We start from the raw sequence: 16,793 nt of genomic DNA, 5'->3' as shown, positions 1-16,793 counted from the left end.
GTATCCATCCATTACATGCAGATTCCTATACAACATGGTGCTAACCAATCCTTATTCTGTCCTCTGAAAATCTGATATGAAGTTGTCCATTTAGTCTAATTTTAAGTTCTTCTGTCATTCCAATCTTTGGCGGAGCGGCCTTTGAATATACTTATGTAGTAGATGACGTGTTCACGAGTCTCGTTGTGCTTCCTATCCTTCAGACGTTCTTTAGTAACTTATCTGTGGCTTCAGATTGAATCTCTTCATACCTGATTCCTTCTCTTCCTATAGCATTACCTTAAATACCCTCGTCGAGATTGAAACTGACACCTTCTGGAGACTTACCTGTGATCCTGTTTCTTCAGTCTTAACATCACCAGTGTAGTAGTTGTTCGCATTCCGCTTCTAACTGAGGAGTAGTCCAACACGTCCCTAATGAACCTGGATGTGACTCATTCGTATCGTTCCTGTACTTTCTGCTTATCGAACTTACCTGTGTTGCTGAAGTTTAAATCAATTAAGAACCTTTACTAATAATCCATCACACCCAACTGGTACAAGTAATAATTCCTGAAATGTCTCTTTCCTTGATCCTCAACTAGTAATAACTAGATCGAAGATCAATTCTTGAAGGCATTGTCCTGTCTTGTAACTGGGCATTTAAACTCTTCATCCTTAATATGCGATGTCAACGATTACCACGATACGATGTGTAACGTCCTACGTTTTCGGGTACCTTTAAACGACTCGGGTCGGGATTTTTCCCCCGGGTTAAGAATATTATTTTAAATAATATTATATTTTGTTTGTAAGTATTCCATGAGTTATTGCTAGCCAAAAAAAATGAATTTTGTGATTTTAAAAGTCAAGATAAGACTTTCGGTCCTGGACCGACACAAAAACCCTGATCGGGTAAAAATCTCGGAAAATAAAATGAAAAATCATGGCAATTATATTTTGGGCATAAAATACATTCATAAAAGTTAAAGTTTGGTCAAAAATAATAAACCTAAAAGAAAATGGAAATTTTAGGGCATTTTGTGTTAAATGCCTAATTTTACCGAAATGGGGAATTTTATTCCATGAATGGACCTTAGGTTAAATTTTATTATGTGATTAATTAAATTAAATGTGAGAGACATTTAGTTTAATCAACTAATGTTAAGTTTGGTGATTAAAACTTAATAAAAGTGAAAAAGGTGTCAAAAGCCAATTTGGACTTTTCTTCTTATGAAACCTTTATTAAAAAAAAAAATGAAATGATCATATATGGCAAAGGGTGGCCGGCCATGTGGTGTTTTAGAGTGGTGTGAACCCAAATTTTATAAAATTTAAATGCCATTTAATTAAGAGGTCAAGTGGGCAAGTGGGTAGAAAAGCACTCAAGTACCTTGTGATATTTTGAAGAGTATTGTGAGCAATTCCCACACTAAGAACCGACCACTCTCCATCTCTCATTCACTATCATCTTTTTTTTAAGACCTCTCAAAGTGTTCTCTCCATTTTTCAAGCCCAAGAACACCAAGGAAACTTTGAGGCTAAGTCTTGGTCTAGGAAATATTTTCCCTAAGGTAAACCTTCACTAATCTAGGCTTTTGTAAAGTTTTAAGCTTAGAGTTTCAAATAGCTAATTAACTATGTTGTTGGGGGAAGTTGGTTAGGGTTTTTGAAAGGTTTTGGAGGAGCCAAAGCTAATAGGAAGGTCCAAACCTTAAGCAAGAACACCAAAGAGGTAAAAAGTTTACTTTTGATGATTTTGTTGTAGGGTTTTTAGTTTTAAGCATTATTTTGTATATCTAATGCTTAAAGTTTCTTGTTGGTGATGTAATAAGGTTATGGTAGTTGTTTAATAATTTTTATGATGCATGTGTATTGATTTTTGAAAATGGGAACCAAAACCCCTAAGGGTTTTGTAGGATACCCTAAAACAAAACATGTTTTGAGCTGTGACTTCCAAGGGGTCAAGCAGCCACTGTATATTGTTTTTGTAAAATTAAATTGTACTGTGATGTTTTTGAGATTGAGTACATAAAATTGAGCTTTTGAAACACAAAAAAATGTTTAGAAATGAGTAAGTTATGCTATTTCAAAGTTTAGGTAAAAAACTGTTTTTTTTCGTATTCTTATTTTCGGAACCAAGTTTGGACAGCCACTGTATAGGGAAAATGAACCCAGTTTTTTATAAAATTTTGTGGACATATTACTGGCATAACCTATTATTCCACTGTAAAATTTGGTAAGAAAATATTGAACGGTTTGAAAGTTATTAACTGTCAAAGTTTGGGAAAAATAAGGACTTGAAAATAAGGTCATTTTTACCTCATTGTTGGAAAATGATTTCACCAATCAAAAATGCTCATTTTGACCTAAGATTTTTCAAAGACCTAAATGGCATAACAAAAATGGAATTGGGAAATTTTGGTAACAATTGGGTAAGTAAATTTCAAGTTATGAACTAACGAAGTATGTAGTTAAAAATGTGAAAAATAGGTTTTTCACACTTAGTGTAAAAATGAGATTTTGGAACATAAGGTAAAAAGTAAAATTTTGTTTATTTCAAGATATAAAATGGTAAGTCTTGAAATCATATTTTCACTAAAATTAACCCTTTGAGTTTAAATGAATTATTTTTATTAAAGAGTTTTTATTCTTTCTAAAAATAAGAGATTTAATTTATTAATAGTTAATAAATTAAAAGAGGGTTTAAAACCCTATATTTTGAGAAAACAATTAAATGAATTATTTTTCTAGTAAGTAAAAATTGATTAATTGCTTTTGGAAAATTAATTAGTCAAGATGAGAAATTTATAACGGTTTTCCTAATTAAGACAAATTAGGCAATTTTCTTAAAACGGTTTTTAGATATTAAAACCTTAAGAAAAATAAAAGGAAAATTTAAAGAGTTTATTTTCTTTAAAAATAATTAAGGAATTTATTTGTATTTTCTGGATATAATACCGGCTAAAATCTTACATATTTTAACCGACTAGTCGAAAGTGCGGGTTAATAGTGATACCATGAAAGAATAAGATTTTTAGCGGGTTGTGGGGAAATACCATTGTGATACCGAAGCCTAGGTATCGAGACCTTAGGATAGGTCTCCCCGAGACTTAGGGTTTAGTCTCGAATATTTTGTATAACTTTCCTTAATAGGTTTAAAACCAAATAAGGATTGTAAATCCTTACAAATGACTTTTATTAAAATGACCAAACTGCCCAAAATAATAATAATGAATTATGAGTGCCATAATTAATCCGAGTATACTGTATGGATAACTACAGTATTGGCTAAGCGTAACTGGACTGAACGTTGGAGGGTGAAAACTTGCTGAGCGCTAAGGACTCCAAGTAAGTCAACTTATATTGTATGGCTGCAACATGAAATGATTATTGTCTTGTATGTTAGTATAGGGATACATGCATATATATAGACTTTCATAGAAAGTTGCTTAGAGACGTTAGTCTAGTGAGTGCTGATTTAGAAAATATGAACGGTAGAAGTCCGTCATATCCTAGACGGTTGATCCCCGTCACACTGCTTGATTTTATTTATGTCCGGTTCATTACCGCGACGAGTGGCCATGAGATGAGGATAAGCTGGTTAAACCTAGGGGCGCCAAGATAAATGGGACCTAGGGGCCCTCATGCTTACTTAATCATTGGACGGTTAGAATCCGAGCAAGTGCTCTGATAAGTTATTCCCGGATAGCAGCCGTGAATATTGGCCATTCCGTGAGAGTGCCTAGAGATACTAGGGGTTGCCAAGATTGAGTGAGGTTGAACACCCTAGGGGCAGCTGCTCACCAGCACCACTGATTAACATAGAAGTCTCCGTAAAACCGTGTAAATTGGATTACACTCTTGAATAAGTAGAGATGCCCTAGGTAACACGATAGTTACCCTTGATGAGAATATTTATTGGCTAGATCTTAGTGTGGAGACTCGGTTCTCTTTTAAAGATTAGCAATTATGTTGGAGGGCGCGTTACGCATGAATTGTTGGAAATTGTCGAGCGTTGGTCTCGAATTATATTGTGATATAATATATCTGCTTGCTCTGGGATTTTCTGAGTGCAGGGAGATAATTGTTGGTAAGATATAGTTGTGATATAATATATCTGCTTGCTCTGGGATTTTCTGAGTGCAGGGATATAATTGTTGATAAGAATTAGCTGTGATATGATATATCTGCTTGTTCTGGGATTTTTCTGAGTGCAGGATTTTTATCTAGTTACGAATTAATTTATCATTGGTTATCAGGCATGACCATAAGTTTGCCAGGACGCTTTAGCGTTCTTGAAATTGATTGTGTAGGGTCCGGATGGGTCCGGAACCCTAATTCTCTACATGCTTTGTTTGAAAGTTGATCTTACTAAGCGTTTTCGCTTACCTAGTTGTTTCATGTTGTAGGTAAGAGCAAGGGCAAGGCAGAGCAGTGAGCGCTGGAGTCTTCCTTGCAAATGTACATGTGGACCGACCTTTTGGGAAGCCTTTTTATTTTTGGAAATGTTGTGTAATTTTCCTAAACTAGGCTCACTCTAATCTTTATAAAACATGTTTGTAACTAAATGTTAAGTATGGCCATACGACTTTTTAAAAAGTTTTTTTTTCTATGGGTTTTTGAGACATTTTGTTAAATGAAAACATTTATATTTCCGCATTATCGAGTCTTGAAAAATCCGGATCGTTACACGATGCTCCATCTAATCCATCCCTAAGTCAAATAATTCTTCATTTGAATCAATAATTCTTTCTGCCAAACCAATACCATTCTTCATAATGTCTCTAATATTGCATCCATCCATAGCCCAGTTCTGAAGTGTACCCAAAAACTCCTTACATACCCATCTGAATCCCTACTGACTAACTCAGTTTCCATTCAATCCAACTAATGTACTTCGAGTGATGCCCCCTACAATCCATGGTTGTCTCTTATCTAACAAATTAGCTCTCACTCAGGCTCATAACAAGGCTCTCATATGACGAGCTCAATTACTTTCACTACGAACCTCTTTATTAGTTGTGTTTCAACTCTTCTCTTAGAAGTTTTTAATTCATCCCCCACAAACACTAATATCTCAAACCCCTTGTACAATATCCATAAGACATAAACTTTATATCTGAATCTCTCATGGGAGATACACAACATCGAACTCTTTTCAGCTTGTTATATAACCAAGAACGAGAACCATCACGTCACCTCTGAGGAACTAGCCTTTGGATTCAAATGTAACAAGGCATTCCAGTCTCCCATTCTCTAATCCTGGGCAATCCGTTCTAACATACTAAACCATTCCATGTAGAAAATGTGCCCTTACCTGACGTCTTTCCAGATGGCGTCTCTTGCTTCAGATGCATACTAAATAACTTTAATAGGTCTTAATACTAACCTAACAGCTATCCCGTAAACTAGACCCCTTCCTGTCAAAACTAGGAGCCATAAAACTGTCAGGGGTCGTTCTATTTCGATTATTGTGCATCTGCCTATACTAAATCCCACAAATGGGAATACCGTCATCTGCATTACTTGCTCTACAACATTCACGCTCTACACCTCATTCCATATACCTTAAGTAACATGGCCCTCCCTACTGCCCAAGCACAAATGAAAATCTCATGCACTGGAGCAACCTTGATGCTCTGGGCCATCCCAGAGTTTAATCCTTAAATGAGTCATCATTTCCGACTACATCCGCTTGTATCAATTTCTGAAGCAGATTAACCAACCTACTAACTTATTGTCATATTCTGTCATTGTCTTATCATCTTAAATCAAGTTCATAAACTCATCAGTCTCCGCAACTCCAACTACTTCATAGTAATCTCTTTTATCAAATCCCTGCCTGAACTCCTGCCAGCCCATTATGATAACATTTTGGATCTGAGTACCACTTCTGGGCATCCTTCTGCCACAACTACTTAGCGCAACCACTCTGTCACGACTTATCATCTTTATGTAATCAAGGATGGGATTAGCTATGCCCATCCATCAATCAATTCTTAGGCAAATCCAAACCTTCCTCAAAACTAGAGGATAATGCCTTCTATAAGCCTTCCATATAGTACTCTTATATGTCTATATCTTCAAATTAAACCAACACTGGTAACCCTACTGTCACGATATACAAAGCAGCTCTTTCCCCAGAAAATTCTGATATTCACCCATCTAGTCTCCTCTATCAGACCCACAGCTTACTCATATACTAGTGAACGTCTGCTGCGACCTTCAAGGGCAGATGAAGGATTCCAACCCCAACTATCATATGCAACCCTCACTATAACAATACCAGGTCCACTTAACCATTCTGAGTGCAAACAATCTAAATCCATCCGCCATCACTGACTAAACCCCTCAGCCCTGATGTTCATACCCAAAACCATCCCACGGCCAGGTCCAAGCAACCACAATAATCATGCACACATAAAGCATTATAAACACCAATCTATAATATTATGCATTAATTATCAAATTTCATTGCTACCAAGTACATTCATACTTACCATGCTTTCATAACCCAACAAGCAAATAAAACATATAACCTCAATTTAAACAATTCACCATATGCAACTAGTATACGAACCATTATCCAAATATTCATCCACATACAATAGTAATGCTAATCAGCACGCCTCAATTTCATCACACAACAGTCAAGGGCTAGGCTCTATCAGTATCATACTTCCTATTAATCATACCACTTAATACATTCATATTTTTCATTCAAGCACTTAAGCATATAATTTCATGTATTCAATTACAAAACCCTAAGTCGAGCTTGTCTTTAGCGAGGAGTGTACATGTCCAGCCAATCTTCAGGAACCCTTAAACCCAGACCGCTTTGATACCAAGTTGTAACGCCCTCGATAACCAAGACCGTTACACTGTGTGTTAAAAATAGTGCAAGACTTGCTAACCAAGTCATTTAAATAAAAATGTGAACCTAAAGTCAGAAATAGGTTAAGTTTAAAATATTTTGGTCATAAACAGATAATCTTCATTAAAATAAAAATTTAGTACATGGGATCCCAAAACATGGCTTAGAAGACATATTTACAAATTTTCCAAGTGTTATAAATAAGCAAAGTCACTCTAATGTCAAAATACAAGTTTTAGGTTTCCATCCCTGCACAATCCCTCGACCATAGCGGTCAAGCAACTAACAATCTACACCTCGCCCCTAGAGCTCTCCAACCCATGGTTGATTCATCTTACCCTTGCCTTTACCTGCACCACATAGCACCCATGAGCTGAGACCCAACAAGAAAACTATCACATCATAGCATAATCAATATCGATAACCAAATAATTCACAAAGCATAACAAGATATTCAGCAGTCCACAACATTCACATAATCAGCGATAATAATTGACAAATCAACACTCATTTAACCAGGTCTTTAACATGCCATAATCATTAGACTAACAACAGTAAACATATCATACAATAACTAGGGTCGATGCCCTTAGGTCGCACCCTCTATTTAACCCACTGTCTTCGGCTCACTTAGGCTGAGCCCATTGTTCAACCCACTGACTCTGGCTTGGTTAGGCCAAGCTCAGTGATTATTTAATTAATCTCAGCTACCAGTGGCCGAGCCACGTCCTGTGCGTAAATATTAATTCCGGGACTCTTAGGCCATTTATTTTATGCTCACATGGCATAATACCATCATACAACATTGCATACAAGTATAGGGAACTCTTAGTCCCAACATAGCCACACAACTGGGTGCAGTTTTCTTACCTTTGATTCCGAGTGGAGAAGGTGAACTGATTCCGAGCACAGTCTTTAGCCTCAAGCCATGGCGATAAACCTAGTCACAAGGGCCATTAATATCCATCAACTTCCAATCAGGAATAAAATACCTAGGGAACAAAAACTAGCCTCTGATCTCAATTTCTACTAAACTAGGTAATAGAAATTGTCCCGAGCATCTAGGTTCAAACCCCCAAGCCCTAACAACACTTGAATTACTTCCAAGACCAAACTACCCAGGCGAGTCACGACTTGCCCCAAGTCGAAGAGCAAGCTCCCAAGCCAAAGGGGAGATGGGTCGCGACATGTCCAGGCAAGTCGCGGCACGTCCCCAAGTCAGAGAGCATCACAAGCCAGAAGGGCCACATGCGCCGCGGCGCCCCCTGTCTAGGTCGCGGCGCGCCCCCTTCGACCTGAAAAATTATGGGTTTTCTCTTCTTTTTCCCAGCCAAGAACTTCTAAGCTTTCACCGAAAATTTTCTACCAACAAACCACCCAATCTCAATTAAACTTAGCTACAATTTTGAATCTATAAATCATAAATTTTGAGCACAAAAACCTAGCAATTATACTGAAACTATTGCTCCAAGTCAACATAAATTCATCCATCAAAACCAGTTTAGCTCTTCCCTAATCAATCAAAAACCTTCAATAAGTTCAGAGATTAAAGCTTACCTCAAATAGCTGTTAAATCCTCAGCAGCAACCTTTAATTCATGAGCTAGACTCTCGTAAGAGCTGAACTTCCTGTATCATTTCTTCAGTTTCCTCAAGACTTCTCAGCCAACAATCAGCCTAGGTCCCAGCTGGTTTTTCCTTAGCTTGGTCCTCTAATTCTTCAAACACCCATCAACCTCAAGAGAGAAGAGGAAGAAATCGTATAAGAGAAGAGGATGAGAGTGAAGTGCACATGTGAGAGAAAGAGCAGGGAGGTTCTACCTCTTTTTGCTTTATTCCAATTAGTTCAGAACATAACCTTACTATGAAATGACTATTTTACCCTCCATGGTTTTCTAATCCTTAAATGGCCCCTAGGGGTAAAATGGTCATTTTACTCCCAATTCCTGCTAATTATTCCATTGTTCCTAATATTTGCCAATTAAATCTCTTCATCCAATTAAGTACCATTTATTTTTCCCATTGTCTAATAATCCCCAATATATTTTCTAAATTCCCAAAAATACCCCCCGAGGCTCCCTCGAGTCGAGTATAAATCCCCACCGTGACTTTTTCGCCAATCTGCTTGCTAGGACCATCTCGAGCCATATGCTTTAAACGATTTTGAGAGAGAGTTTTTCTGGGGAGAAACTTTGGGAAAATTGGTGACGAGTGAATATTTCAGTTCATCCGTGTAATTGGCTATCGAGTGATTCAATACCAATTACTAAGTGGATTAGGTTATTACTGTTCATCAGAACAGGGTTGAATCACTATAAAATTTCTATGTGTTTATTTAAGATATTTGTACTCTATCGTATATTATATTAATTTCATTGAAAAGGTGGCATATACTTTACATACGACCATTAGCCAATTTCACATATCAACACGTTCTTTGAATTCAAGAGTGCAATTCTGAGTCTTTAGTGGAGTCATGGGGAATTAATAAGTTAGTAAATTTATGATAACTTATTGGAGTTTGATTTCATAGGCCCATGGTCCCCACTGTACCTTGGATAAAATCATCTAGATATTCTCAATTAATTGATTTAATTATCAATTAGAATTATCAAAGTTGACCATATCAATTTCGGATAGTTTGACAAAGTTATACAATTTAGAGAAGAAAAGAGATTTTACGACAGATTTATTAATTAAGACAAATCGGCGTCTAAATTAATAAATAAGTTTAAATCATGTTCAAATTATAAAAATGAATTTGATAAAGGATTTAAATAATTATTAAATTAATTAAATCAATAGAAAATAATACAAGTCTTGATTTTAAGTCCAACGGACTTATAATTAAATAGGAAATTTCACGGACCTAAAGGCCATGAGAATTTCGACCTAATGGCTGATATTATCTATTATTTTATTGATTTTTTAATTAAAATAAATTACCTAATTGAGCCTATAAAAGGAATGCTAAGTGAGAATTGAAATAGGATTTTTGAAAGACGATCTGACAAACGATCTAAGTGGTAAATCTAAGAAGATCATAATATATGTTCTTGATGCTCTAGGTTTTAGATTCTCTCTACAGCATAAGTCCTTTTCTAAGCCTCAATATTCTCTTCTCTTTGTATCTATCTCATGTGTTGATAATTTCTCACTCTAGTCTAACTGATTCTAAGGATACTTTGGAAGACTGTGAAGAAATTTGAAGATCGGTTCAGTTTCTTGGTGATACCTTGCGACAAAAAAGATTCAAGAGTTAGAGAAACTGAAGGAAGGACTAATACATTCCGATGCGTATAATGTAAGTGCTCTTAACATTATCTATGTTTAAATTCAATTATAGAACACATGTTCTAGGTTGTCTTATATTAATTTGTTTAATATAAGATTTACATGAAAATAAACAAGATCGTGTATAAGTTTTCCCAACAATAAGTTGATGATGATTGAAGGGGAAGATGTTAGGGACCATATAAATAAATTTAATAAGTGCATAACTCAATTGTTAAGTGTAGATGTCAAAATTGATGAAGAAGATAAAGCTATTATTTTGTTGGCCTTTCTCCCAAAATCGTATGAGACGCTGGTGACTACACTCTTAGTTGGAAAGACTACTTTAACTGTCGATAAGGTGTCAATTTCTCTTTTGGAGACAGAGTGTATCAAAGAACCAAACAATTCTTCTTATACTGATCAAGCTCTTGTGACAAGGTCAGAATTAAATTGTGGTAGAAGTTAGTCAAGTGGAAGGCATAATGATAGAAGAGATAATCACCGTCAATCGTGCTCTTGGAGAGAAGTGGAATGTTATTTGTTACAATAGAGGACATGTGAGGCAGAATTGTGAAGAATTAACCAAGCATCTTGAAGCAATGAGAAATCAAGAGTGCAACGAGTGACTTCAGATTCCACTAGTGTTGCTGATGCAGGTATTGAAAGTGATACTGATGTTCTGTCTGTCATAACTAATGAAATTTTTTCTGGCTCTTGGATTTTAGATTCTGGTTGTTCGTTCCATATGTGCTCATATAAAGAGGGTTTTGATACTTATAAGGTGTATGATGGTTCTAGCTCTAAAGTTGTTGGAATAGGAGTTGTTAAGGTGAAGATGTTTGGTGGTGTTGTGAGAACATTGACTGATATTAGACATATTCCTAGAATGAGGAGGAGCTTAGTCTCTCTAAGAGTCTTGGACACTCTAGGATGTGACTATTTTGCAAAAGATGGTGTAATGACTATTAAGAAAGGTGACTTGGTAGTCATGAAGGGTCAAAATGAGTGGAATTTGTATAAACTAGACGAGAAGACTAGCTTACATGGAGTTGTGATGGCGGAGACAAGTCATAAGAGGTCATCATCTAGTGTTGTAAGAGTGAAAGAATACAACAAGGTGGTGAAGACTTCGACTGCAGTCAAAGGTTGTTAAAAGAATGAAGACATCACTACAAGAAAAAATGTTTTTAATAACACCAAAAATGTGTTATCAAAACATACCATAACACTTTTTGATGTGTTATGACTGACTATGTTATCGTAGGTCAGGTACTTTACATAATACTTTAACATTGTTATACTGATGTGTTATTATACTGTCAACGATAACACACTTTCTGTGTTATTTTAATAAATAGATAAGTGTTTAATTATATTATTTATAGTCGATTATATAACACATTTCAATACTTATAAATTTGTGTTATACTACACTTTAGTGTAACACATTTTTTGTGTTATATAATGAAGTTTGCATAAAAAAATTCTTTGCATAAAAAGTGTTATTATAATAGATATTATAACACAATTTTCGTATTATTTTAATATTTAGATAAGTTTAAATTCTCATTATATATTCATTTATATAACACTAATTTATTCTGTTATATTTTAATTTTTTTTATATAATTAAAATTAGTTTTCTAATATATACTAGCATCATCAAATGAACTTGATTTTCAAATAACAAAAAGTAAAAACATTCAACATTGTATTAACAATCCACAAATTAGTTTAAAACATTCAACACTGTTATCAACAACAAAATGTTCTTTAAGTATTCAAGTAGTCTTAAATATTCAACATATTGAAAAGTTAGTACTTTCAACACAAAATATTCTATAGCTGCCCAACACAAAGCCTTCAAAATTAAGTATCATTTTCTATTTCGCTTGTCACATCTGCAAAATAAACAAAGAAATATTTTATTGTTATTATCTAGCATCACAAATTACTTCAAGAAAAATGTTATGCAAATTATATCCAAGAGAGGACACCACATACAAAATAATTAATTCACAACTACACCAAAGCAAACAAAGAAACCAAACACTAAATTATAAGACATTGGTTCTCTTTTGAGTATGAAAATGTACCTCTTGGAATAACTTTTTTAGAAGGCCATGCAACTGTGGAACCAACTGCTTCTTATATTGTAAGCATCGCATTATTAGGACGAAAAAAGTAAGATTCTGGTACAATATCAACATCAACCCATACTCGCATAAAGTCTGGTCCAAGAGGCTTTCCATGTATAGTTATCTTTGGATCACTAGAATCCCAACGACCTTCAGCAACAATTACATCTGCCCAGTCAAGCAAGTAGCAAGCATTCTTCCCTTCTGTTAAGTTATGTATTTTTTCTAGTGCAATACTCTACCAAATTTGATTTTAAAGACAATATATTAGTTTCTGTATTTGTTCTTCTAAAATGAAAATTTAAAACAATAACAACTTTGATAATTGACCTTAGGGGACTGAATATTGTTTGACTGCGGTACATTGCGAGACTGTCCTTTGCTTGGTGTCACTTTACCATCAACCTAAATATAAAACCAAGATAAGTTTCATTGGAAGAAAAGAAAACTAAGGTTTATAAGTGCAAGATAGAATTACCACCAAGTGTTCTTTAAGTAGATTCATCATTTCAGTCATTTTAAGCTACATATTCTGTTGCTCTTCTTCTAACTTGGAGATCTTGCTATTACACATATTAACAATAGTTAGCTTCTACCTTGTTAAGAATCTTTTGTGTCCGATTAAATGACCAGATTTTGGGTTACCAAACTATTTTGTCAAGGCATCCTCATAAGCGTTGTCTGTAGTTCCAGATTTTGGGTCTTCATGGAGAATCTCATTCAATGAACCCTGCATATAAATTAGTATAACTAATGTATGCATTATGGAAAATAAATATAAATTCCCAAAAATTAAATGAGTAATACTCACAAAAATATCAGATGCCGTTGGGTTTACAGGTTCACCATTCTTCTTGGTATGGGCTCTCCGAAAAGCATCGATTTTAGATATTTTAACATCCTCGTTTTCTTTTTTCTACACAATACAACAATAGAGATTATAAAATAGAGACTACAATAATGGAAGCAAAAATACAAACAGTATAAAACTTAATTATTACCATATCATCGATTGTTCGAGCATATCCTCTTCGACTTAAGGTGTGTGGAACAGCTTTCTTTCTTCTCTCTTGGTATTTGGCCCTTATATCCTATTTAATAAATAAGTAAAAGAGGCATAACTATATTTAATTTAACACCAACAGAGATAAAAGAGGCAGCAACATCACTTCTTACATCATATTTCTTAACAAATGTTCTTTACTAATTTTTTTGGCAACAAATGTTCTCCATTCTACATCACTTTTTATGCAATCCGGCTTTAAGGCTAGTCGTTGACTCTCATTTTTTGCATTGATAATATCCTTTAGAAGTCTAGATTTCCCAGCTCTCCATAGTTCTGCCATCATTTCAAAGCACATCTTTTTTTGCCAATCATCATGTAAGTCATATTGTGCCTACAATAGAATATAGAATAATATATTATATGTTTAAGTGTAGAGCTGAATATATATAAAAAAAAATACAGTCATAAAACTTATAATTCTACCTGAATAGATGCCCAAAGAACATCTCTCATAATTGGTGAAACTTTCCTCCAATCTGAAATAGTGTAAGGAACAACCTCTCGAACAAGAGCGCCCACAAAAGAAGAAAATTGCACTGAGTTAGTACTAACTGGTTGCCCTTTTTCATTCCAATTTATTATCCTTAAGTCATTGTTCCTCTTGGTAAGATTTGCCAATAGATTTTTTTCCCCTTGTCTTCTTGGCTAAGTTCATTACATTCGCATCTACATCTTGAGGTAATTCTTCAATCTCAGTTTGATTTGCCTCATCATTTGTTTTTTGTAATCTAACAGATTTTGTAAGAGGTTGTTCAAGTTCTATCTCAACCACTTCTTCACATTGTTCAGTAGCCCCTTCTTCAAATTCTGCACCAACCCTTTCCTCATCAACTATCTCTTCATGTTCCTCCCTTACTCCCTTTTCACAAACACTATCAACTACCTTATCTACTTCATAATTAAGAGATCTTTTAGTTTTTTAACTTCCAAGTGACATCTCCATGTCTTCTACATCATCATTTGGATCTGGCTCTGTATTATAGACCATACGACGAGTTCCTGCTCTAGTACTAAGAGCAGGTGGTGAGTCAATTACAACTCTAACAGGTGCAGAAAACCTACGAAGAGCATTCTTTTTCTTTAAAATAGGGCTTCCAAGCAACATATCGTCACAATCAGCTTGAGTCTTCAATGATGCTTATCGCTTTTTGGCCAAAAAATTGCATAAAGCACCTGGAGGAAGGTGTTTTTTTGGAGATCTTCGTAATGTACTCATTTTTCAAGTTGAAATTGCTGCAATATAAAAAGAAAGATAACATAAGAATATAAATCAGAAATGCGGATCACCAAAGAGTAATAAACATACACCAAAACCATAAAACCATAATTATTTCATTCAAATTAAAATAAAATCATAAAGCACACCATAGAGAGTAATAAAACCAGATTTGTTTCATTCAACAAAAGAGTAATAATACACCAAAATTACATACAAAAAGGGTAAGCAGATTTGTTTCATTCAAAGTACATAAGAAACAACAAGAAACTCAATTTTCTTCATTAGATTCAAGTCCAAAACACCCTCTATTTGAATCCTTTAAAGCTATATACCAATTACTTTACTCATTCTCCCTTGCATAAAAAGCTTTTTTCACTTGTGAAGCTAATACAAATGGATCCCTAATGGATTGAGCTTGTCCTATATTAAAATTTACAAGCGTATAGAACTCCGACTTCTTAACACCCATTCGAATATTTGCCCAATCGTACCAAAACAATGGCACCTTAAAAGTACGATAATCGAGCATAATTATATCCTTGATAACACCAAAATACTCTTCTTTATCATTCAATTGCCCACTCTCATGTGCTTCCAAGTATACACCGCTGTTTTGAGTTGTTTTTTCAGCTCCTTTTTTATGGAATCGAATTCCATTAAGCATGTACCCTTTATAGGAAGTGACACCGCGACTTGGACCTTCAGCCAATTGAGCTAACATGTCACCTACTTTGTTCAAGTTAGAAATCTGAAAATAAAAATATACTTGTAAGAAATTTGTACACTAAAACAAAACATAAACTTTTATCTTGGCAATAGAATACAACCTTTTCATAAAACCATAACGGGAACCCTTCAGAATGTCGACTCCACAACAAAGTTTGATTGTTATTCAGATTTGAGTGCCTTTTTTTCAGCTCATCCATATGGACATTGAGAAATGGTTTTACAATATCTGAGTTAAACAACACATACCGATACGCTACAACCAAGTTCAATCGGTCAAGTTCAAAGCACTCTGCTGCTGATAGTGGATTTTCTTCTAGTAATGTACTATCTTGATTATCATTTTTCTTTAAAAATGTTTCACAAAAGCATACACATTCAATAGCAAGATAGCGATTTGCAATACATCCTTCTGGCCGTGCATAATTTGCTACAAATCCTTTCAATACTTTCATATATCTCTCAAAATGGTACATCCATCGAAATTGCACCGTACCACAAAGTCTAACTTCTCATGCTAAATGAAAAACCAAGTGAATCATTGGATCAAAGAAAGAAGGAGGGAAATATTCTTCTAGTTTATAAAGAATTTCAAAGGCTTCTAGTTCCAATTTCATAATTTCCTCCTTATCAACCACACGTTGACACAATCCATGGAAAAACTTAGAGAGTCAAAGAATTGTCTCTCTACAACCTTCTTCCATTAAACCCCTTATAGCAATAGACAATAGTTGTTGCATAATCACATGACAATCATGAGACTTAAGTCCTGTCAGCTTCTGTTTCTCCAAATCTACACAGTTTCTAATGTTAGAGCTATATCCATAAGGCAATTTCATGTTAAATAATCTCTCACAAAGCAACTTCTTATCATATTTTGATAGAGTGTAAGCTACAGCAGGAAGACGAGTAACACCATTTTCTTCATACGGATGGAGATGAGGCATAACGCCCATCTCTGTCAAATCTAATCTCGAGTTGTAGTGATCTTTAGATTTTCCTTTGCAATCGAGCAATGTGTTAAGTATGCTTTCACAAACATTCTTTTCAACATGCATAACATCAAGGTTATGATGAACAACTAATATTTCCCAATAAGGCAGCCTAAAAAAAAATAGACTGCTTCTTCCAGATTTTTTCTGTGTCTATACCATGACTCCTCTTTTTTCCCTTTCCAAATTCATTAGTCACTTTGCTTAACTGCTCAGCTACTTCAACACCTGTAAATATAATTGGACATTGTGGCGCTCTTTCCCTTGCCCTAGCTGTTGTATATTTCTTCTTTCTATAACGGTGTTCTTGTGGTAGAAATCGAATATGATTGCAAAAGGACATCTTTTTGCTATGCTTCAACCAAACAACATTTGAGTGCTCGCCACAAACAGGACAACCATACTTCCCTTTAGTCGCACATCCAGCTAAGTTTCCATAAGCTGGAAAATCATTTATGGTCCATAGCAACATGGCCTTTAAATTAAAATACATCTTTATAGAAATATCATATGTATAAACA

This window comes from Humulus lupulus, chromosome 1 (genome assembly GCF_963169125.1).
Source record: "Humulus lupulus chromosome 1, drHumLupu1.1, whole genome shotgun sequence".
Taxonomy (NCBI): Eukaryota; Viridiplantae; Streptophyta; class Magnoliopsida; order Rosales; family Cannabaceae; genus Humulus; species Humulus lupulus.
Note: the sequence above shows the minus strand (reverse complement) of the source record.